Raw genomic sequence first — 26,196 nt, 5'->3', positions numbered from 1 at the left:
GTGACCCCAGCACCGACTTTCATTCCCACATTGCCACCAGCCCAGGCTCCCTGTCTAGGTACAGTGATGCCAGAGCTGATGCCAGAGCTGAGATTCCCTTCTCTGTGTCAACAGCACCAAGGGTTCTGCGGTACAGTGGTGCAAGCAGGAACACTGGATAGTTTGTTTCTGGATTAGGGTAAGCAGATCTACCAACTTGGATTCAGCGTCTGGTAGATCCCCATCACTACAGCGGATTCAGAATCTGTTCCAAACATCCACAAATGACCCACAGGAATCCCATGCATACTAAGTAGAAACTGTCAGGCTTCAGGTACAGCAGCATTCAGGTCCCTACAGCAAAGTACGGACTGCACTGGACCTGAGAGTGAAGTTAGGAGCACAACCTCTCTAACAAAGGTACCAATTCCTAAGCTGGGACTTAAGCAAAATGTCAGGAATCAACTCCCTGTCGTCTGCATTAGGAGAGGACGTGGTGTCTCCGGAAGCATGTATACATGTAAGTGGGCCCAGCATGGAAAGAGAAGGGGTAGTGCTATGATTCTATTACTAAACCAAGTGCTAGCTGTCCTTAATCAGATTCACACTCACCTTTACTGAAGCATTATGTAGACCAAAGTCTGCTGAGATAACTTCTGGTGAGGAATTACTAATTGAGTATTTCCTAACGCTCCCAACATGGCAGATCTCTGTCCATGAGAGCAAATCTGGTGTATCAAAGTTTCTTCTCACCTCCCTGAAGACAAGAGGCAGGGACCAACTCACATGCATGCACACAGCTTAGAAGCCAGAGGAGCCAAGAGGGGTCTTCATACCGCTGAGGTAGGCCGAAGAAGAATACATGACACTTCTTTTTCATGTCCTCCTATTTGGACAAGAGCTGGGAAGGACTCTATACCCTTAATTACTTTCCCTCTGGTGGGAAGATAATTAAAGGCACCACTCATTCCAGGACTTTGTGTTGGGTAAAGTACATAAACTCAGTCGTTACTATATTGATTTGACTTGTCCAGCCTGACAGAGGTCAGATAGTCAGATATTTACTTGCAAACAATAAGGATGAATATTACACAGCAATTCACAAAGTGGGGCACAAGCCTGTACCCTACTTAACACATGTGCAATATATAGTGAGCACCCCCTAATTTCTGCCATTTGTTTTTTCCTTCCGTTCCTTCCAAATAGGCATCTGAGGCTTCATATTGTTAGGCATAATATCTATGTCCTGATGATGATCCGTGTAACGGGTTAACGGATCGAAACGCTGTTGACAATTCATAACACCTTATACATCTCAAACGTTATGTGTGCTTTAAATGTAAAGGTGTTCATTATGTTTTGGTCTAACTTGACACTGTGCAATTACTGGTGCAACACACTTTAAGCTTTTGCCTAAAAGCCCTTTTGTTTCAGTTTTGTCACTCACTATATGTTGCACATGCGCTAAGTAGGCAGTAAGCAGCCAGTGAAAGGCCCGGCCGGTGTTTCTTCTAAATTAGTCACACACTGTATGTCCACACTTTCATTGAGGCTGCCTGCACCTCTTTAGCCTCTTAATCCTTAGTTCTTCTACTAAAAATATGCCTGTGAACCCTAGTACCGTTTACACGATGTGGCAATATTTGTTACTGTCAAAGGTGTGCGCTTATGAGCACATAAATATCAAAATAACAAATGTGGCATTGTAAGGTTAAAACAAAAAAAACACCCAAAGCCAAGCTACCCCTCCTTCTTTGCCATGCGTGCGAGAAAACAGAAGGACTCAAGTAGTCAGCAGAGGGTGGCAGGCCTGGACACAGACTGACAAATATCTCGAATTCTTAATGGTTGCATAAAGTACCCAGGGAAAGGTGGCAGCGAAGGTTAGTGAATTCCCACATAAGAAAGAGCGAAATTGTGCATGGTTCACAATTACAAACGCAAAAAATGTGTCTGGGTGCAATAGAGCTTTCTATTTTTTTTTCCAACGATGAAAAATCTGTTTTCCTGCACAGAAACCTCCAAGCCTAGTTTAGGGTGTTGTCTTTCCATTTATTTATTTTTTTATTTCTGTAATTTTTTATTGTAGAAAAATATATATTTACAAAAGTTAGGTACGTGCCTTGTTTCTGAAGGTCGCTGGCAGTGGAGATGCCGTGTCTATACCATGAATGCATGTTCAGAGTCTTATCCCTGTACTTTATTGTGGGGTTGTGCCAAATGGAGTTGTCTTTCCATTTTTAAACTGGAATCTGAGGAACTTCGATCTTTGAAATAAAGGGTCAAGCAAGTCTTAATCTGCTTCCTTCGGGCAGGGGTTGGGGGGTAGGTTAGGAATGGTGGGGGCGGGTGTATATGTGTGAGTTTACAGGCCTATGGTGTTATTGTGCTGCCTGTGTATGTGACTGTCAAGCTGAGGGGTTGTGTGCCAGGACTGTACACTGTGCGTGTGTTTGAGAGGCTGCTCTTAGATGTGCGCATACACCGTCAGTTCTTGCAGTCAGTGTGCTTGCAGGAAATGTGCATACTTCGACCCTTCCCTGTCGCATAATTGCAGTGACCCTGACTATTTTTATCATTAGTGTGGCTGTAGCATGAGTGTGTGTGCGAATGTGTGTCCTGTCTGTTCTATGTGTATGCACAGTGAAGGTGTTGGGTATGTTTTTGCATGTGACTTCGAGCTATTGTGCACATGTGCATGCTTGATGGGAACAAGTGTGTGTTGGAGGTGTTGTGTGTGACAGATAATGTGTATGTGGGTGCCATGTTTTTAGCTGTGGTCCTGTGGTGTGTGTCATAATTTATGTCTACAGAGTAGGTGCATGGATTTAGATGTATGTCGGTGTTTATTCCTGTGTTATATATGTGTATGGGGGAGAAGGGGCATGTCCATGGCTCTGTCTGTAAGGGGTCTATGCAGGGGTTTCATTTGTGTCTATGGTGTGTTATGTGTCTGTCTCGATAATGTTTATTGAAAGGATTTGGGCATGTGTGTGCACCACACACACCTTTGTATGTTAACAGAGCTGAGTATGTGTGGTGGGTAGTATTTGATGTCTGGTATGTTGATTGTACTTGTATGTTTGGTGCCTGAGATCTAAAAGTGTAAGGGTCTCTGTAGGCTCTGTGTGTATCGTGATTGTGTTGGTCTTGGATTTGGTGCATGCCAGTGTGTCTTTAGATGGGTATATGGTCACTCTGCGATGTTGGGGTTTGTGCGAGTTGGATGTAGGCCTCTGGTATGTTTGATGGCACATCTGAGTGCGGGGTGTGTAGTGGACATGTGTTTTCAGTTCTGTGTTTGTGGTAAATTGTACGGGCCAGACCAGTAGAGGTTGTGTGCCTTTGCTATTTATGGTGGCAGTTGGGTTCTTCAGTGTCTGTCCTGGTAACTGTGAAGGGTTTTATGTGGCAGGTTAGTTCTTAGTGGCTGGTGAGGCACGGGTGACTGCCTCGAGCCCTGCTTCTGTGTTCTGCTCTGCTCCTGTGTGTAGCTCCCAGCGCATGCCTTCGCATCACCATCACACAGAAAGAAGCCAGTGTGAATGTTTGAATTTCCCTTTAATAGCACCGATCTTTACCAACTGCTTCCACTTGATGGTAACTATCATAGACATTGACCTGATGTTACCTGATGTCAGTGGTATTTTTAAGGTAGTTCGTAGTGGGATCCCATACTGCAATCTAAGCCTGCCCCCTTTACACCTGCGTGCCCATCCTATATATCCATTGAGTGTTAAAATGGCATGTACCACTACAAACTCCAGGTTGAAAAATGTTCTACGCGTCTTAATGATGAGGCAAATATGATTCTTTTGGGCTAAAGAACACCTCAGAGCCTAATAAAGAAACGTGACATTTTTCAATTCTTTGGGCCAGATGTATCAAGATTCTGTTTTGCGAATCCTAAATAGCAATTTTTTGCGAATCGCTATTTAGAATTCGCAAAATGGAATGTATGTACAAAATCGCTATTTTTTAGCGATTCCTTATTATTCTGTATTTGCGAATTCGCATTTTGCAAATTTGCAAATAAAGAATATTTTCCAATGCATTCCTATGGGCCAGGAGGCCCATAGAAATGATAGTGCAATAATTCTCAAATTGTGAATTCGCAATTTGCTAATCGCAATTTGAGAATTATTTCAAGGGTGCAAGGGTGTCTCAAGACACCCTGCTGCACCCCTAAAATCTACATGTGTGTGTCACATGCCACCCTCACAAATGCCAAATAGGGCATTTTTAAAAGAAATTGCAAATTACCACCAACTACAAGTTGGTGGTAATTTGCGATTTCTTAACACAAATTCGCAATTTAAAAATGTTCATACATGTCATTTAAGGAATCGCAAAATTTGCGATTCCTTAAATGCTAAGGCAAAAGAAGGAATCACAAATTATTGCGATTCCTTAAATTGCGATTTTTTCATACATATGAAAAAATGCAAAAAGGCCGTTTGCGAGTCGCAAAAGCATTGATACATCTGGCCCTTTGTAACCTTCGCTTCCCTTTCTGAATTTTATGTGCCTATTTACTTCTTAGCCTTTTGAGCGCATACCATATGTACAAATATCAAACTTGCAAGGTGCACAATGTTTGTGAAGCACAAACCTACCTCACATTTTGCGATGCATTTGTGCGTTGGTGGTTTTATTTAAAACAAAAAAATAGGTGTATTATTATAGTGTGCAGACTGAAATAGGTCCAAAGTAAGCAAATAGCAGGTCATATTTTTTCTTTCAGTTGCAAAGTCCAGAATTTTAGTTTGGCCTTGTTTTGGGGAAGTAGCCAGTCCTTCAGTAGATTTGGTTGTTGAGTCTTCAGGTGCGTTGTGTGTCTGAAATATCCTTTGAAGAGGTAGTTATTATGAATTTGCATCTATGCATGCCAATACTTAAACTGAAATGGATGTTTAGAGTGAATTCCACAAGACAAGAAAATAGGCTCAAGGTGCTGCTAACAACATGGTTGTGGCTATACCCATGGAATGAATTTTGATGAAATTAAAATCAGTCTGTTGGCTAGTTAGTTTTCATTTTCACGTTCTATTTTCATTGAGTTTTGTTTTGGAAATACAAATGAATGCAGAATTTTCGTGAGTGTTGCAGTGTAGGGGAAAAGTTGGTGTCTCATAGCGGCTATGATGCTTGCCTCTGAGCTTCCTACAGCTTGATGGCATGGAAGTCATATTCAGCGCCAGGGTTGGACTGGTCAACAGGGCAATCAGGCAGTGCCCGAGGGTTGGTTTGAGTCCAGAACAGATCTCGCAGACCAATTTCGCCGTTATAACAAGAGATTGCTTTAAAATTAATGTTTGCCCTACCAAGAAAACAGGTGTCTTTCGTCCAGTTAGGCTCTGTGAACGTTAAAGTGCTTTGCTGCCGCAGGAAATGTTTCCAGGTTACATATATGTTTTCGATGGCTAGGCAGGTTAGAAGATGCTCGCCAAACTCTTTTAAAGGAGCGGAGGTGAGGCACAGCAACAGTTTAGATTGTAATTGTAGTTTTATTTATATAGCACATATTACCCCTGATGAGGCGTTGAAGTGCTTAGATGTCTTAGAGTGTGTGTGTGAATTTGATTTCTGGGTGAGACTGGGCCTGTCCAGACGTCAAAGTGCTTAGATGTCTTAGAGTGTGTGTGTGAATTTGATTTCTGGGTGAGACTGGGCCTGTCCAGACGTCAAAGTGCTTAGATGTCTTAGAGTGTGTGTGTGAATTTGATTTCTGGGTGAGACTGGGACTGTCCAGACGTTGAAGGGCTCAGATGTCTTAGAGTGTGTGCGTGTGTGAGTTTGATTTTTGGGTGAAACCGGGCCTGCCTGCTTGGCGTTCTTTCTGCAGGGTCGGACTAGCCTAACACGAAGGGCAATCTGCTAGTGCTCGTTGGGCTAGTCCGACAGCTGTGTGTGGGCCTGTTTTTTTGTGGCTGTATGTTGGCCTGTTTTGTGTTCTGCTGCTACCTGGGTTCATGTTTACTGTTGCTTTCTCTGATATTACCACAGACATTCATTACAGCAAAAACACAAATGCATGCTGACTAAGGTACTGTAAGATAACTATACACCATCACCATGTCTTCACAAGTTCAAATTTGCCCTGCTTTGCAAATGTCATCACGCGGGCCGGTTTGTAGCTATCTAGGGTCTGCTTTTATTTCGGTGCCCATACTGGAGCGTATTTTGTGTCCTAGACAGTCTGAGGCTGACCTTGATGTTCTTCATGTGTTTCTGAAAATAAGGTTTGGTTAGCAGAACGCAAAGAGTTTACTTAAGTGAAACTTCCTAATAATGGTGATAAAATTGTACAAGATCACAGAAGCCGCTGCTGTACTGACAAATGAGGGCAGAACTGCACAGTTGGATACAGTAATTAGTGTTTCCAGAAACAAGCGACATGTGATCTTTGCACTGGTTGAATGTGCGTGCTGCTTAGGGGCAGACAGTGCTTAATTTGAGCCGGTGGTTTCTGGTGCTCCACACCAGCTCTTAATTGGAGAAGTGTGGCTCACTGGTTAGAGCAGGCAGACCCTGAAGCAGAGGTCAGACCCGGGACCAGGGTTCGATTCCCGACGCGGCAGGGTGTTGAGCTCAAATATCCACAGACTCGATAATTCTAGCTTCGGTGCCTGACCTAATCATGGGTTCTCACTCTGCAACTCTGGGCATTAAGCTTGCTTAATCTCCACAACGGCCCCCCGCGGCGGGATGCCTGGCTTTCACCTTGGGGATGCCCTATAGGGGCTATCTCACAGGGAAAAGCCAGGACGGGTTCCCAAGGCAAGCGCGGAGATACCCCTTCGGGGGTCGATTCTGGCGCTATATAAGAAATACAATAATAATAATAATAATAATGACAGTCCGCCATATAGTGGGCTGTTTACCTGATTTAGAGTGAGCAAAACAACATTTGCTTACTAATCTGTGGTGCCCATTTTGTATCCAGCTCAAGGGGGTTGCCTTCAGGGCCTCCATTTTGTTGTTCTTGTTGTTGTTTTGGTTGTTTCCTCATGCCTCACTATGGAATGGACATAGAGATAGGACTCTTTCCCCGACCCTGCTGAGGAATTGACATAGAGATATGACTCATTTGTTCCTCCTCAAATTTGGCATCCATCTTTGAAGTGAGCCCTACTTCTTCAGACATTGCGATAGGAGTGCTCCTCTCGAAACTTTTGCTATTTATTATATGTGACACCCATTGTTCCTCTTTTAGGTTATTTTGCACAATCTATCCTTTTTATATCTATCTGATAAACTTGTTATTCCTCATGTTACATCTTAGGTCTGTTTTATTAATTCGGGTTACTGCTGCTAGAATTGCTATTTGTACCTCATGCCATTCATATATCACTTACTTTAACCATGATGTTATTTTGCACAACGGGTTCTTGTGTCTGTACGATTTGCTTTCTGTTTCTTCATGTTTAATTTGACATCTGCCCTTAATATCTACTCTGCCCCTCCACACTTGTGTCCCGCTGTCTGCCGGCACCCACTTCCATCCTCTTTCTGTTTGATCCTGCTATGGGCTAACCTCACCCTACTGTCTGAACCTGCCTGGATCTAACTTCACCCTACTCCCCCCCCACTCCCACACATCAGTTTCCTGTACTGAAATTTATTGGCTCTTACTTATCCACTCCTACTTCCTCTCCCTATATTCCTACTCATGCCTCCCCTCGCACCTCCCCCCGCTGTCTCACCCTCACCCATTTCTAAATCCGGCCCAAACTCTTGTTCTATCCTCTACCCCTCTCATCTCTCCAAACACGGCAAGAAAACCCTCAAGCACAAACTTCTCTGTCTTCACCCAGAAACCCTATTTGCGGACCACCATAATACCTAAACTCCTCCATCATCACCAACTACATCTTCTACACAAAACGCACTTCTAAATGGAAAAGCCTTTTTCTCCGTCACCTCCCTATCACTAATTCCCGCAATATCCCATATGGTGTGAAACTCTCCACGTCTCCCTCTCCTTCCTTTCCGGGTGATATCGATATCTCCATCTTTAAATCTGGAAACATTCTTATCCAAGCCTCTGAAAATCACTTACTCATCTTTGAGCTCCACTTCAAATCTCTATCACAATCCCTCTCACAAACTGTCCCGCCCCCCCCCTGTCTCCCCTCTTGGTCCCCACCTAACTTACAGCTCCTTCCTCTCCCATCGTCCCTCCGACCCCCCCTTTTTCCTCCCCTTGATACGCCCTCCCCCTCTCCTACACCCAACCTCATCGCCCCCTCCCAACAACTCCTGACCTCCCACGTCCCTATCAATATTTCAAATAATGATCCCCCACCTCTCCTCCCACCTCTATCCCCTCCCTCCATCTCACTCTCCCCCTCCCCCAAGCAAGCTGACTTCCCTCAATCACCATTTAGCACCCTCGCCCTTAACATTATTAGCTGCTACGACACCCCTGTCCCCTATCCCCTAACATCTCCCAGTCCCCGATTGTCAGACAATCCCCTACTTTCTCCTAATCTTCGAATGTCTCCCAACCCTCGAGTGTACGTGTCCCCCTTTCTCCCTTCTCAACTCTTGCCCCCCCCTCAACTCTTGTCCCCCCCCCTCCACACCCTTGACTTCCCCTAAATCACCTTTACCTCTTGATTCCTCCACACCTTCTCAGGCCCTCCTCCCTAATCTCAAATTTCCCATTCATGGCCACTCGCTCACCACCTGACCATCTCCTCTCGATTAATCCACCCGCAACCTCCTCTCTCTCCAACACCTCAGCCACACCCCCAGCGTCACCTACCGACCCCCTTTTACCCACCTTCTCAAACAATGCTCTCTCCTCTACCCTAGCCCCTCCCTCCGACTCACCCCTTGATCTCCCGAACTTGCTTATATCCCCTAATACCCCCACACCTACTCAGGCTCCCTCCCTAACCCCTAACCTCCTATGCACAACCACTCCCGCTCCACCTGACGATCTCCTCTCAACCATTCCCCCCACAAACTCAACCCTATCCAACCCCGCAGCTAATCCTCCAGTTTCGCCTACCTACCCTCTATTATCCCCCTTTTCCAATATTTCGCTCTCCCCCTCCACCCTCCCTCCTCCCAACTCCCACTCTCCCTCACCCTTTGATGCGCCTCATCACCTATCCCCCGCCCAAAGCCCTCCCTTACCTCCTTACCTCCTTCCCCAACGCATTTCCTTGCACCCTCCTTTGTCCCCTCTTTCATCTCACTCCTTTCCATTCACACCACCCCTTATTGACTTCCCACCTCATTCACCTATTGGTCTTCTTAAAGTTGGTCCTCTTAGGCCTACCTCCGATATACCCACAACCTCTATTAACGATCTTAATAAATTGAATACCTCCGTTACGCCTCCTTCCAATGTATCCCCTACCCCTATTAATGTTCGACTACCTCACTATATTCCCCTCCCCCTCCAGGCTTTCCCCCCCTTCCGCCCCATGCTTTCCCCCACCTCGATAACCCGTACCCTACCAATCTCTTTCATTAAACCGATACACTTTACGCCTCAATTCCATCCCAATCACTCCTTAAAGTCGAACTTTTACTTTCGTCCCTCGTCTTAGAACTCTCTTCACTCAGAAATGATATCTCTCTCCTCCTTAAAGCCCACCCGTCTGATCCTGACCACAACTCTATGATGTCAGATTGAGCCGTCCCGTCGCAAGACGACACTCTTCTCAATCCACCCCTAACAGACCTCCTATTGTATCGGCCTTCACCGACACCCCTCTCCTCCCCTGTAAACTCACTGCCCGAGCTAAGCATAATGATTACTCCATAAGCACCCCACCCAGCAACTCTAACACATCCTCTCTGCTTCATCGTGATACTCCCATCTTAATCTCGGGAATCAACTCTTTCATTTACTCCCCTGACTCCCCTTCTCCACCCTCGCCTACCATCCCCTGTTCATCCACTATACCTGTTCTCTTAAGCACGAACAGACTCCCCCCAACCGACATCTCCTAGACCTCCCAACTACTTAGACCTATCCCCCCCTGTCCCCCCACCCCTCCTCCTGTCCCCTATCCCCTCCGCTGCATGTTGATAAACTGTAGCTCCGCCTCCTGCCACGCAACTGAGATATCAGAAACCATTCTCAGTGAAAACATTGACATTGCATTCCTTACTGAAACCTGGCTCACCGCCCACTCCACCCCTATCCTCGACCTGCTTATCCCTCCAGGCTTCTCTATTATCAGGAAGGACAGAATCGAGCAACTAGGAGGAGGCCTTGCCCTTATCTTTAAGGAAAAACTCGACATATCACCCGACCTGCTCCAAGAGCCTTCGTCCTTTGAATACCTTTGCGCCAACCTCTCTTTTCCTGGCTTCCCACCACTCAGCTACACACCATCTACCACCCCCCTGGAAATTGCCTCCCCTTCACAGAAGAGATGACTGATCTTATTATCCAAGCTTCGATCTCTCACCCCAAGAATCTCTTCCTGGGTGACTACAACATCCACTGGAACAAAAAAGATGACCCTGCGGTCTCCCTTTTTAATGAAACCCTAGACATCACTGACCTGACCCAACTCTGCCTAGCCCCCACTCACAGCAAAGGCGCCACCCTGGATCCTATCCTGACGAACAAGGATATGGCCTCGCTCTCTAATATAATACCTGTAGATTGGTCTGATCACCACCTCATCCTCTTCACCTTGAACAGTCCCTCCACTCCCCCGCCCCTATCAGCACTCTTCTCATGAAACCCACTCGCAACCTTCACCTCATCCCACCTGACAAACTGGAATCCTCAATTAAAACTCGCCTACTCCCCCCCCCCTTCTCTTAGCACCAATGATCTCACTGATCATTATAACAATTCCATTCTTGATGCCCTTGACTTAATTGCCCTTATTAAACTAAAAAAACAAAAAAACATCCCCCCCAAGTCCTTGTTCAACGCTGACCTCAATAACGAAAGACAGGCCCTCAGACAATCTGAACGTGCCTGGAGGAATCATCCTTCCTCTGAAAACCTTGTCCTACTCAGAACCAACAGAGCACATTACAAAAAACATATCTTTAACAAAAAAGCCACAGTCTCAACTTGACCAGGCCAGAAACCGTCCCAGAGAACTCTTTAACATTGTTAAAAAACAAACTTCCTCTGGCCCTCCTAAACTTGCAGCCTCTGTAGATAGATGCGAAGAAATTGCCAGTTTCTTTTCGAACAAAGTCAACTCTATTGAACTATCCTTCTCTTCTCCTCCTCTCTCTCTCCAACCTCCCTCCATCCAATCCACCATACCTAATATTCATAACTCACCTTCTTCCTCTTCCCCCCTCCTCTCATCCGTCAACATCCCCCATCCAAATCTCCCTCCACAATACTCCCAATTCACTTATTTCCTCCTCCCCCCGCACCCCGTCTCCACCCAACCCCTCCCTACTCTCACCATGCCTGATCCACCCTCTACCTTCTCCCTTCCTAAAAATAACGCTTCATGGAGTGTATTTAATCCAACCTCTGAAACTACTATCATCAACATCATCTCCAAATTCAAACCGTCCTCACATTCTAACGACCCCTCCCCGCCCACTAAGTTCAAGAACTCAAATTCATCATTGCCCCAATTTGGACCGCTATTATCAACTCCTCACTTTCTTCTGGCTGCGTTCCTGCCTCCCTTCAGCTAGGTCAAATCTCCCCCATTCTTAAAAACCCCGCTGCCGACCCTAATGATCTGAACAATCTGCGCCCTATCTCCAACCTTCCCTTCCTCTCTAAAGCCCTTGAAAAATGTGTTCTGTCTCAGCTTGACAACCATATCTCCTCCTTCAACCTACTCAACACCTTCCAATCTGGGTTTAGAAAGGGATGCAGTACAGAAACAGCCATGCTCAATGTCACTGATGACATTAATCGCTCTCTTGACAAGGGCGAATCCTCACTGCTAATCGTCCTTGATCTCTCGGCTGCCTTTGATACGGTACACCATCCCACCTTGTTAAACACCCTAAAAGATCACTTTGTTTTTGAAGGCATTGTACTCAAATGGTTCCCCTCCTTCCTCCAGAATAGATCACAACAAATTAAACTCAGTCACTGCCTGTCTAAACCTCAACCTGTCACTCTCGGGTCCCCAAAGGGTCTATTCTCTCTCCAACCCTTTTCAAGCTCTATATGGAACCCCTCACTCTTATCCTCAAACAAGCCAAAATTAGTTACCACCTATATGCCGATGATACCCAACTATACTACAAGATTAAAACCCACAATGACATCCTTCACCTCAATGACACTCTGTTGAAAGTCCAAGCCTGGTTCCATCTTAAACATCTCAAACTCAATCCTAAAAAAACCAAAATCATCCTTTTCAGCCCCAAATTCAATTCCCTTCCCATTCAACTCTGGATTAAAGACATCAAAGCCCTTAATTGCTCCCTCTCCACCTCCAATTCGGTCAAATCCCTTGGTATCAGCATCGATCAGAACCTTACTCTCATCCCCCACATTAAAAATAAAGCAAGAAGAGCTCTCTCCACCCTACACCTCCTCAAAAAAGTTAAACCATTCATTCCAGCTGATGATTTTAAAATCGTCGTCCAATCTCTTGTCCTATCCAGGATTGACTATGGTAACGCCACTCTGACTGGCACCCCCAAAGTCCACCTGGCACCAATTAAATCTGTCCTCAACATAGCCGCTAAACTGATTTCTGACTGTCGAAAATTTGACCACATCTCCCCTGTCCTCAAAAACCAGAACTGGCTCCCAATCAAAGGTCGATCCACCCACAAGATTGCTTGCATTGCCCACAAAACTCTTCACCAAGACACCCCCTCTTACCTTTCAAGCAAATTACTAAAAGAAGGGAGCACTAGATCCCTGAGAAGTACAAACTCCCTTGTCCTTATCCCTCCTAAACTTAAATGCAAAAAGACCCAATCTCGTGCATTCTCTGGTAATGCCCCCACAATCTGGAATGCACTACCCAAAGACCTTCGCTGCAACCCCTCCTACCCTCTCTTCAAAAAGAGACTCAAAGCTCTTCTCCTGAATAAATACTGGGGTTCCTAATATTTATTGATCTTGAACTTGCTCATCACCCTTCTATCACTGTCGCTCTGTCACCCAACCCTCTCCCCTTTCCATTTCACCCACCCCCCTTCTCACCCCCTTCGTTAACGCTATTTTCAACTCTCCCTGCCCCGACTCTATTCTGCTCTACCGACCCCTTTCTCTAACTTACCGCTTTGTACATTTTATTTTCTTCTAATTCTCCTGTGCACTTCCAATTGTATATTTTACTTAATATGTACGTGTTCTGTTCTTATGTCATCACTATGTAAAGCGCTCTGATACTCTCGGGACCAGCAGCGCTATATAAACCTTTTTAAATAAATTTAAAAAAAATTATTATACAATTAAAAATGACTACTACCTGCCACCCTTGCTAAACTCTGGGGACCTGGAATAGTCTGAACAGTCACACTTGTAGGAGTGAGATGGTTAGCAGCTGGTTTGGTACTATCACCGGTAGCGTTAGCAGAGACAATGGGTGGTGTAGGCTGCAGGGGCCTCCTGGTGAGGGCCCTGGCACTTTAAAAAAAAATAAATTAAGCACAGGAGGCAGAGGTTAGAGGAGAGGGGCTTAGAGTCAAAAGCTTTCTCTTTAACTGCCCAAAGGCACCAACCATTTTATGCTACTGTGAGCTGCAATAAGTAGAGCTCAATGTGTCATGATGTACGCACCATAAAGCTGTGTTTTAAATGCCATATCATCCGGAGCAATGCACTTTACAGGATTGAAGGCTCTTTCAAAGGAAATCGATCCCTGATCTGTAAGAGTCTACATAAAACAGCAATTGACTGCTGAATTGTTATAAATGAGCATCCAATTCCAGGATGTTGTAGTTGTGCATTTTTTTGTGTAGCATATTTCTCTTGTACAGTTCATACTTTTAACGGAGTCACGTTCAGGCATTTTTAATGGGAGACCATTGAGAGCTTTAGAGGCTGAAGGCAGCTCAAATTTCTCCCAGTGCCTGTCAGTGGTTCAAAAAGGTGCTCAAGATACTTGGTCATCAAATCCTTGGCCTCTCTGCTGAACATACTGAGCAATAGTCACTTATTACAGATGCAATTGTGATTCTGTGGAACTGTGTGTGAAGGAAGTACATGCTTGCAAAAATATTGAAAAGGCAGAAGTAAATAAAAATACAATGCTTACAGGTGAGTCGGTGCGTTGTGTGTTTGGGGGTTGTGAAGTTATCGGCTTATATTGAATGAGCAGCTACCTATGTCATTATCATATGAAATCTCTTAATTGATGTCATATCTACACTTTCACAATTCCTTTATTTAACCTTTCTGCTTCTCAAATTTGCTTGAAAATGCACCATTTACCCACTCTTTTTTCAAAACTTTCTCGGGGGGAGAACTCCCCCGAACCCTCCTTAAAGTTCAGGCTCGTTTCAGTTTGGTGGATTGACATAACTGGGATCAACTTAAAAGCTTCAATTAGTAGTCACATGCCCAATCAGTAACGCCATTCAATGACGCATGCGCTTGGTGAGAAACATTTCTAAGGATGCGGACCCTTATGAGCCAAATTGTGGCAAAGAGAGTAGCATCCAAGAACCGGAAGACCCATTAATTCTCAAAAATAGAATCCTGGATGGCAGAAGTGCTAACACTAGGTCCCCCTGTACATAATATTGTGGCAGTTCTCTTCGGTGTGCAGCAATATTACTTTTATAATATCTGGGTAAGCTCTGCATTCAATTTGTAGGGCCTTTTCTTTCTGGTGTATTTTCGCTCATGTTGTGTAGTTTAATGTGTGTGCTTCACTGCACACCTTCTAGACTTGCTTCCCTGCTAACTCAGGAACACAGAATTCTTTTTTTTTGCACTCATATTCTCTTCTTGTTTTTTCCTTTGCAAAAATGCCTTCTAATCTCAAGTAAAGATAATGGTGCCTCGAGGTTTGTGAAGTGACAGATAGGGAAGAAGACAGTGAAGAACAATGCAATTTTCTCATTTTTCTGTTTTGTTCTACCCACGATTATATGTAAACATAGCATTTTTAAAATGCAGGAGGTCAAATGATAACATTCTCTCCTGATTATTCTTGCCACTCAAAGGAATGCTGAAGAGAATAATAGATAAGTGTAATGAGCGTCTCTTAATTGCACATTATGGCTCATCTACTATGTTTTCGCATCAGGGCTCCGTCACTATGTGGTGCAGCCCAGTGCAAAATCCTTTTTGGCATTTAGTAATTCGCACAAAGCCACTTTGCATGGTTTAGTAAATACAAAGTAACTCAAGGCAGCGCATAGCACTGCCGTGCGTATCTTTGCAATGGGTAGGTGTTCCATGGGTGGAGCATGGGAGTTCCCATGCATCCATCCATGTATTTTGAAGCATACCCAGATTTAAAAAGACTTTTAAACCTGGGATTGCGCCAAAATGGTGCGTTACCAATAGCGGCAAAAATAGAGAAATGTCTTTATTTCTCCTCCTTACTTCCTTTTTTAACGCAGACACTCTTACACTATGGTGCAAGGATGCCTGATTTAGCGCTAGGCATTAGGGCCACCCGGGTCACTCGCGATCACCTTTCAACCTTCCATACAAATGAAGAGTCAGTCAAACAGTAGAGAATACAAACCAAAGTTATTTTATTAGTTTTTTGCTCGAGGGGAGTCTGGTCTGACCAACCTCCTTAGATAGATGCAGAGGGACTGACTCCCGTCCACAGGGTAACACAGAATATGCATTTCCAACACCTATAAAACCCACCCAGACTGGAATTTTCCAGCCCAGGCACTAACGAACAAAGGGAGTACAGAAAGGCCAGCTACCATCTTGAGAACGGGTACATGCTATCTTAGTTTCAAGGCTACTTTGCCCGTGCTCGTCTCTCTAGGGTGGGAGCAGGGCTTACTCTAGAGGAAAGGTATGCAGAGACAAGACGATCTATTCATTAACCCCTTGAACGCTCATGACGAGCTCAGCTCGTCATGAGCCACGGTGCTCGTGTGCTCATGACGAGCTGAGCTCGTCATGACCGTTGGAACGCTCGCACACTGGGCTAATTCCCCTGCTGTGCGAACTTTCTACGCAAACGGGTGTGGTAATGACGAGCTCAGCACACGAGCACCGTGGCTCATGATGAGCTAAGCTCATCATGAGTTCCGGGGCGATGTGCGCCCCCCCCCCCCCCCCCCCCCCCAGCACAGTGGGGGAATGAGCCCCGCATGCAAGGGGTTAAGGCAGGGGAACTTAACCTTGGATAATACTAAAGAGTAACAATCGAAGCTGCTTTTCTACTGAGGCAAACATTATGAGGCAGGAGCTTGGTACAAAATGGCGGCTGAATACAAAATGGTGCCGCAAATGCTTACTTAACTCGCATAATGCTAGAAGGAGTCGGCTAGACACATTCTCAGTCTAACACAGCCAAAAGTGCACCTGGGCGAGGAGAGAGCAGAAATAGTCCATGTCTTTGTAGATTTGTAGCATTTCTGCTCTGCTGCGCTGTGTGAAATAATTATAAATGTGCCCCTATATGTATAGTGATGTTTTACAGTATGAAGTTGTAGACCTATTCCCCAATTACCCTTTAGATAAAACACAATATTGTCAAAAGGCAATGTCGAAACTATAGGATGAAAGGTCATCTTGTGACACACGCTTGTATTAATAGTGACACCATCGCCTCCTCCTGACTAGGAAAGCCCATATGGAACCATAAAACAGCATACAAATACGTTTGCACCGCAGGATGAAGTTAGGTGTGCAAGGACAAGTGTAAACAAGTCTGTTAAAGAAAATGTAGCTAATGACGTCATAGGGGTCGAAACTGAGCAAGAACACAAGAGGAGGCCAGTGTTTTCTTAGAAAAACACACGCAGTCCTTCATTTTCTGTCACAAAGCCTGTGACTGATGAGGCGAATACCACCAACATCTACCTGCTCAGAGGCGGATCAATCCATAAACACACAGGAGAGAAAAACATAGTAAAAAATGCACTGCGTGTGGAATTGTGTTGCCTGTAAAAGTAATGTGAATATGTATAAAACCATGATCACATGTGCAATGAGATTTTAAAAAGAGTATGAACAGGATGTGGGGAAGGGCCTGCTCAGGTGTCTGACAGCAAAGCCTCAGCTGGTTCTGCTGGCAGTGTGTCTGCCACTGCAAACCCCACATCTTTTCCTGTAAACCATGGCAGTCGCAAACACCAACATTTCAGAAATCTCCCAGCGCCCCGGGGACATTTCTTCTTCCTTCTTTTTTATTTTTTTATTTTTAATAGAAAAAAGTCGTTTAAGGGGGTTGTGTCTGAAAAACAAAAATAACATTGAGTGGGTGAAAATAACATAGTGGCTCACCTAGAGGGAGAGGTGTGGCGCCGTGGCCAGGGTGACTGACTCCGGAATCTGGGGATCACGGTTCGATCCCTGGGGCCACGGCAGATTAGCCCAGCACCATGTGACTCTGGGCAATAGCTTGCTTAATCTTCCCGACGGCCCTCAGAGCCTAGAGACCCTAACGGGTGATGGTTCGCGCTTTACAAATGTGGATTATTATCATTACCTATCACATTTTCTCCGAAAGTACTCCTGCCAGGAAAAGTACTTAAGGCATAAATGGCCACTTGAGTGGCAGGGAGCTTGTAAGAAGGCAGACAGGCAGGCATGGTGCTTTTTTTATACCCTGTGGTTTGGGGGCCCACCACACCGAAATGATCAAGTACACAACTAGAATTGTGCAGAGGGTCATTTTGAAGCAACCACCAAGCAGCACAACTATTTTTTTTATGAAGCATGTAGGGATATTAGGGTAAATCTAAAGGGACTGAGGGATTGGAACAGAATCTAGGATAATATTTTTGTGGGCCTGTCCTCAGACTTAGGGACTCATTTTGAGATTGGCTCACAAGATACAATGTCTTAAACATGGTGGATGTCTGGGCGTCCCAAACCTACGGTTCGCCTCTATAGGTGGACTTGGGGTGCCACTATGCACCTGGGAGTGGAAATCTTTGCCCGACGCCATTCGTCCGATATTGGGCTGTAGGTCAAAGTACCTCAGACCATTCGCCTTATTTGGGGGAGACGCTCCTGTTCAGGCCCACCAATGAAAGCCTGGCAGTCCCAAGCGGGAACCCAAAGAAATGACCTCAACATATTGAGAGAAAACACGCGTGTGAGGGACATCTCCTTTTCAATTTAGGTTTAAAGTATTTTATTGAAGCAGGGTGGGGTAGGACACAAGGGGGCAAGGAACAAGTAAACCACAGGAACCGCACAGCAATGTGCATTGTACAGCAAGTACAGTAATGCAGTTACAAGTTTGCAAGAGGCCCCATCCGACTCGGGAGCATAGCTTTCGCACCTGTGGTCACATACAAACAACGGGGGGGGGGGGGGGGTAGAAAGGGAGGGAGGGACGGGATGGGGGGGAGGAAAGAAAATCAGGGGGGGGGGACCAAGAGAGAACGGAAGAAAAGAAGAAAAGAAAAAAGGGGGGGGGGGAGGGGAAGAGGGGAAGGGAAAAAAGGGGGAGGGGTGAAGGGAGGAGAAGCAACCCCGCTCCAAGAACCTACCTAACCAAACAGAACCCCCAACTACCTAACCCTAACCCACCCCCTGTACTGTGCCAATATCTACAGTCTCCGCTACATGCAACTCTCCGAAAATCCCCGCTATACAGTACCGACCCCACCCAATCAAGCAGGCGGGTCCGGTGGCGGTGTCAGCCTTAACAACCTAAGGTATCTAGGGCAGGTGATCTCCCGAAACTCGGAACATAACAGGCTGTGAAAGGGCTCCCACAGTTCCTCAAAGGTATCAGTATCCCCCAAGGCTACTAAGGACATCTTCTCCATTCCAAGGACATGCCATAATCTGTGCAGCCAACCAACTACAGAGGGAAGTGTGGTAGTGCGCCAGTGTATGAGAATATTCTGCACCGCTGACCCCAGCGCAATTGCGATCTGTCTACCTCTCTTAGATCTAAGGGGATACATCAGCCCATTCGGCAACCCTAGCAGAACATAGGCCGGGAATCTAGGCAGTCCTATCCCAAAGCATTTGTCTACCTCGCCCAAAACCTCTTCCCAGTAAGGAGCCAGCAGGGGACATTCCCATAGTATGTGTGTTAGTGTACCAGTATTGCCACAGTTGCGCCAGCACGTCCCTGGTATTGCCCTGTCCATCTCGTGCAGTTTCTCCGGAGGACGGTACCAGTAGGTCGAGATTTTAGTGAAGGTCTCCGTAAGACCCGTGTGGTAGGCCGAGTGACGTGCGCGGAAGGAGATGTGTTCCCATTCTTTATGGCTCAACTCGCGCCCGAGCTCACGCTCCCAACGTTCCCGACCGGGGTTGTGAATATGAAAGGAGGGGGGCTGCAGCATTTTATACAGGTCTGAGATCAGTTTAGCGTCCGACGTGCGAGTAATTAACCAACGCTCATACGCCGTGATTTCCCGGTGTGCCGCGTCGCGCACTTGGGGTTGTAATGCCCAGTGGCGCGCCTGCATGTATCGCATGCGCTCCGTTTCGGAGAGGCCATAATCCCTCCTCAGGTCCGGGAAGGGGACAACTCCCTCAGGGCAGTACAAGTGATACAGAGTGCAGCAGCGGGCCACCCACCAGCGCTCATAAGCGCCCTGCTCCATCCCGGGGCCGAAGTCCGGGTTGCCAATGAGCAGCGTAAAGGGAGAGGGGAAGGTGGTAAGCTCGCACCTGGCAGCCACCGAGTCCCACGTCCGGAGCGGGACCCGCGTTACCAGAGACGCATAGAGATTGGGGGGTCGATGGGCCCGCTTCAAGAATGGTACTTCCTGCAGCGTCCTACCCGCCACCGCCTGGTCCTGGAACAGCCAGTGCTTATCAGACTCCCACCGGCTCCATTCCACTAGATAGCGGAGCTGAGCGGCCTGGAAATATTTCCGCAAGTCCGGTATCCCCAGCCCCCCGGATTCCGGTGACAGCATAGCGATGCTTCTCTTGATCCTCGGCCTGCGACCCTGCCACACGAACCGCGCAATGGCAGTCTGTGTCTCCGCAAGCCACCCCGCGGGGGGCTGGAGCGGCAACGCTCTGAAGAGGTAAAGCACCTGAGGCAGGAGGGTCATCTTCACCGCGGCTACCCTACCCAGTAACGACAGCGTGCCCTTATTCCACCGGCCCAATTCCTCCCTGATTTTCGCGCCCAGAGCCGCGTAGTTGGCCGTGACCATCTCCGGGAGGGAGGGCGCCAATAGGATCCCCAAGTACGGGATCCGGTCCCTGGACCAGCTCAGAGGGTAAAGCCTCTGTAGTTCCGCTCTAGTGGCGTTAGTAAGCGAAATGTCAAGGGCGGCCGACTTCCCCAGGTTCACCTTGAAGCCCGCCACGTCGGCGAATAAGTTCAGTTCCTCTACACAGGCCGGCAGCGATCTCCGCGGATCATCCAGCGTCAGAATGACATCATCCGCGTACAGGCTGATCGCATGATGGAATTCACCCATCTTGACACTGACAATGTCGGGGTTCTGCCTAACCCTCTGAGCAAAAGGCTCCATGTACAGGGCAAAGAGCAGAGGGGAGAGAGGGCACCCCTGTCTCGTACCCCGCTCAATGGGGAAGGGTCGAGAGCTGCCGCCGTTCACCCGGACTACCGCAGAGGGGAACCGGTAACAATTGAAGATCAGATGACGGAACTTCTCCCCAATCCCGAATTTGCTCAGGACCTTCTCTAGGTAGGGCCAGTGCACCCTGTCGAAAGCCTTCTCCGCGTCTATGGACAGGAGCATCCTCTCCCCAGGGATCCTGGAAGCCTTCTCGAGGATGTGCGTCACCCTCTTTGTGTTATCTACTGTTTGCCTACCGGGCACGAAGCCCGCTTGGTCCGAGTCAACCATGCCTGGGAGGTGCAACGCCAGGCGTGCAGCTAATATACTGGTGAACACTTTCAAATCTGTGTTCAGTAGCGAAATGGGACGGTAGGACCCACAGGCGGTCCTGTCCTTACCCGGCTTCGGAATCACGGAAACCGTGGCCTGGAGAAATTCGGAGGGGATGTCTCCCGGCTCTGCGAAGGAGTTAAAAAGGCGGGTCAGTAGAGGCGCCAGTTCCTGACAGAAGGTTTTATAGAACAGCGGGATAAAGCCATCCGGACCCGGGGCCTTGCCCAATTTAAGCCGGGATATCGCCGTGATCACCTCCTCGATACGGATGTCACGCTCCAGATACTGAGCCTGCTCCTGAGACAGCGACGGGAGCGGGACCGAGTCCAGATAGGCCATCTCAGCCCGGGCCGAAGGGGCCTCCCCGGTGTAGAGGTCAGCATAAAAGCTGCGAAAGACGTCTGCTATTTGCTCATCAGCCGTGACCCTACCACCGGTCGGGTCCACCAGTTCCTTCACTCGGTGCTGCTGGTGTTGCACCCTAAGTTTATTAGCCAGGAGCCGCCCACACCGATCGCCCCCTGTATAATATTTGTGTTTCAGGCGAAGCATCGCATACTCCGCCCGGTCCGTGTCAAGGGCCGCCAGGAGTTTCCGTGCCGCCTTCAGCTGCCTCCACACCCTGGGGGCCCCTGTCCTGTGATGAACCTGCTCCAGCTCCCTCACCTGCTGGGGGAGCTCATCTCTCTTGAGCTGTCGGTCCCTATTCTCGGCCGAGGAAATCGCTATAAATTCGCCTCGGAGCACCGCCTTCAGGGCTGCCCACTGTGTCGCACAAGAAGTATCCCCAGTATCATTTATGGTCTGAAAATCCAAAATGGCCGCCCGGATCTGATCCACCACCGACCACCTGTGCAAAAGCGTGTCCCGGAGCCGCCAGACCCCTCTCGGCCGAACCACCGGGGGCAGAGTGAAAGCGCCCTCCACCGGGGCGTGGTCAGAAAGAGAGAGGACCCCCATGTCCACACTCGAAGCCAAAGGGAGCATTGGGCCCGACACAAGGAGATGATCTAATCGCGCATAAGATCTATGGGCATGTGAGAAGTAAGAGTATGCGCGGGTGGTGGGGTGGAGGTGGCGCCACATGTCATGCAGATCCAGCTCCTCAAGTCGAGTTCGAATCGAGCCCGAAAGCTCACCCAACTGGTGGCGCCGCTGCACAGACCTGTCCATCGCCGCGTCGAAAACCAGGTTCAAATCACCCCCCAACACTATGTGCCTATCAGAGGTGGATGCTACGTCCTCCAAAGCCCTGTGTAAGAATTGGTCCTGGTGATCATTGGGGCAGTAGATGGTGCCAACAGTCAGTGCTAAACCCCCCATCTTGATCCTGTACACTAGAAGTCTCCCTTTCTGTTCTGCCACCTTGCACACGACCTCTCCCCTGAACCCCCTAGAAAACAAGATCGCCACCCCTGCCGTCTTGGAGGCGCTAGAGGAGAACAGCTGCGTGGGGAACTTAGGGGTACGCATCCTCGAGCAGCCCTTAGCCAGCAAATGGGTCTCCTGCAACAGACAGATATCCGCTTGTGAGTTTTCTAACAAGGATAACACTGCCCGCCTCTTAACCGGATTATTCAGCCCTTTCACATTGAGAGTAAGCACCTTAAGAGCCATCAAGGAGGGGGATCAATGCAGCACATGACAAGAGGCAAAGCCCCGCAGGCAAACACAGAAGGCACCACTCGAGGCCTCAAAACAGAGCAACTTTGAACCGTCCACTGGCACAGTACAGTCCCCGAACCCCAACACCCCACTACTAGAAAAACCCCCCTTGTCCCCATACAACCAAATCTACACCATCCCCCACAACTGGCCCCCCCTCTAGGCCCCAGGATCAAAACATCTGCCCGCCTGTCCCAACCCCATTCCCTGCTACTCAAACTTTTCAAAAAAGACATTGTCCCAGTCCGGCCCGTAACGGGCAGGGCCGTGGTAAATCAGTCTAGTGGACGTCCAGCCACCTCCTCCAGCACTCGCCATTCCTCCCAGCCCACCCCCCGGATCCCCGCACCTGCAAGAGGAATAAGCTAGAGTAGACTCCCCCCGGAGTGAGTTCAGGCCGTCAGGGCCACTTCGCCATTCGCCGCCACTCTGGAGGCCTCCTGGATGGCGGCCGCCATGTCCGCCCTGATCATGGGCGAGCCCGGACGCTCCGACGGAGGAGAGGTCCCCCCTCCAGCTTGCTGCCATCCGTCACGAGTGCTTCGCCTCTGCCGCGGAGCCGGGGTATCTGTATCCGATGCTGTGAGGCCCAACACCGCGCAGACATCCTGGAGGGACCGAAGCTGATGCAAAACACCGTTCCATCGAAAGATCAGACGGAAGGGGTGCCCCCAAAAGTACTGTGTCCCTTGCTCCCGGAGGAAGTCAGTGGCGATCTTGAATGATTTCCTCTTCTGCAGCGTGACTGTAGATAAGTCCTGAAACAGGGTCACAGGGTGGTCCCGGAATCGGAAAGATTGCTGCCCTCGTGCTTCTCGGAGGATCCGCTCCTTCAAGGGAAAGTTCGGGAGGAAGGCCAGAATGTCCGGGGCGGGCGCCGTAGCTCTGCGGGGGCGGCCCACCCGATGTGCTCGGTCTATGCGGATCCGAAAGTCCTCCGACTCTCCCAGGATCGCACGAAAGAGGGCCACCAGATATGCAGTCACGTCCTCACCCTCCTCACCGGACAGCACACTGCGGACCCGTATGTTGTTCCGCCTGGACCGATTTTCAAGGTCCTCGGCGTGGGCCTGTAGCTCAATCTGCTGCTCCCGCAGTCGCAGGACCTCCTGCTGCAGATGGGTGATCTCTTCATCCCTGGAGTGACCCGCTTCCTCCACCGTGTTCACACGTTCCCCCAGGGAGTCCATCTCTCTCCTTACTTCGCGGACCTCCCCGGCCACCTCACGCTTGAGCGTTTGAAAGTCCTCCCGAAGGGAGCTAAAGAGCGATTCGAGAAATGATCTCGTCACCGGGGGTTCTCCGCCATCTGCTCCCCTGGTCGGGGCCGGGGAGGTTGTGGCGGGTTGGGTTCCACCGCTGCGTAGGGCGCCGCGACCCAGCATGTCCGGCAAGGTTCGGTCGCCCCGTCGCTGTCCTCTAGCGTTCGACATCGCAGCTGAGTAGAGGACGTTGAGGGCAAAGAAAGCAGCTATATGCCAGCCGGGGGCAGCGCCACACAAAGAGCACCAGGAAGGCCGAGCTGCCCGGCCGGAGACCACAAAATGGCCGCTCTGTGATGTCGAGGGGCCAACGCCCAAGATGGAGAACCCCTCTCCGTCTCTGATCCGGGACCCAAAAATCCGGCCAGTGGGCAAAGTCACGGTGCGATGGTCGCCGGGGCCCGTAGCCTCAGGGGGAGATCTGCCCCGGGAGCCCCGTTCCTCTGCTCCGCTCAGACAACCGGCCGGAGCGGCCTCTCCCAGCGGGCCTCTTCAATCCACGGGCTGGCGTAGTGAGGCGATGTCGACTCCGCCTCCGCTCTTCACCTCCGCTCTGCTCCGCTCCGTACAACCGCCGTCGGACAACTCCGAGCCGTTCGCGAAGCCGCTGCTGACTCCCACTCCGACAGGTCATGCGCCGCTGCGGGCTTCACACACAGGCGGCTGGGCGCTCCGTCACGCTCCGAGGGTCGGGAGACTCGCGGCTTCCGGCTCGCACACGGGCCATGCAGCGGGCCCCGACCCGGGCTTCACCGGTCAGGATCTCACCCCCGACGGCGCAAACCGGGCTCAGTAGTCGCTCCACACCTCCACCGTGGGCACCAGGCTCAGTCGCCGCGTGATCCGGGGGGGAATCAGCGGTTACAAGCGGTGCAGGGATTCAGGGGTCCGGGAACTCTCTGCAAGTGCGACCTCTCAGCCCGCCATCTTGGCCACGCCCCTCCTTTTCAATTTAAAATAAGAACAAGAACACAACTTTGTGAAGCAGGTGCATTAAACATGGTGGCCACTCAGTAAGGTTCAGTACTTTCAATGGAGCTGTTTGCCACAAGTATGTCAGTCAGTCCCCACCAGTGCAGCAGCCAGCAGGCACATTCCTCTGCTCCGTGGCGGACAATGTACTGGCCACTATACCCTAAATGAGGACCTGGCAAATCATGCTTTATAGTGGTAGCTAGATAGTGTTTCAGGGAGTTAGTAACTGTATCAACAAATGTATATAACAGACAGAACCATTCATGGGCAGCCAAGGTATTGACTTTGAGATGGTACTCTGGGTTCTGATTTCTGTGCCGAAATGGCGTGGAAGAACAGGAAGTTCTACAATCAAGATGGCAGCGTGGGTGGACATTTACTTGCTGTGGAGTGGTGTGGCTCACTGGTTAGAGGCGGCAGACCCGAGAGCAGAGGACAGCCCGGGACCAGGGTTCAATTCCCGACGTGGCAGGGTCGTGGACCAGGGTCAGCGGACTCAATAATTCTCATCTCGGTGCCTACTCTAACCAGGAATCACACTCGGCAACTCTGGGCATTAGCTTGCCTCATCTCCACAACGGCCCCCCACATATACCAGGGATGCCTGGTTTCACCTTGGAGATACCCAGTAAGGACCATCTCACAGGGAAAGCCAGGACGGGTTCCCCAGCGGTCTACTGCGGAGAGATACTCCTTCGGGAGTCGATTCTAGCGCGTTACAAACCCGCAATTAATTAATTAATTAATGTGCATGTCTAGAGGCGATGATCAGAACCAGACCCAGACACTAATACTTGCTGCACAATTCCAGATCACAAAGTTCATATTCCTATTCTATGAGTCCATGCTGTGTTATGTTTAATCTGTAAAGGGTAAAAGTGCCTAGAACCCGTTGCTGTTCCACTTATCCGGCTGAAAGCCTCTGTCAGACAGTATAAATTAGTCAGGAAGGCTTCTGTGAAATAGTTGGTGCCCAGACACTTCTTGGAGTATTCTCAGCAAGGAAGAGCAGAATTAATTTTAAGGACAGATCAGAATTACTTTCTTTAAAGTGAATGTCTGTATTGCTTCAGAAAGTTACCTGGAATCGTTTTCCCAGAAAATGTTTGGATCCAATTGACTTACAACAAATAGCCAGACAAAGCTTCCTTAAATGTGTGTAATTTAAATGTACCTTAAGTTTAGCCAGGTTTGTGGGCTTTTCTTCCTCCTTTCCATTGTTTTGATTCTGCAAACTGCCCAGCGCAGCGATTCCAGAAAAGAGTGCAATCTCTAAAGGCAAATCTTTTGCACTCATTGATCAGCGAACACTTGGTGAATCATTGAAAACTTTTTCTACTTTTCAACTTCACGGATATCAGCAAAGAAGAAGAGTGACTACATCCTTAAAAACTGA

Source organism: Lissotriton vulgaris, chromosome 12 (assembly GCF_964263255.1).
Source record: "Lissotriton vulgaris chromosome 12, aLisVul1.2, whole genome shotgun sequence".
NCBI classification, from domain to species: domain Eukaryota; kingdom Metazoa; phylum Chordata; class Amphibia; order Caudata; family Salamandridae; genus Lissotriton; species Lissotriton vulgaris.
This window is presented reverse-complemented; position numbering follows the sequence as displayed.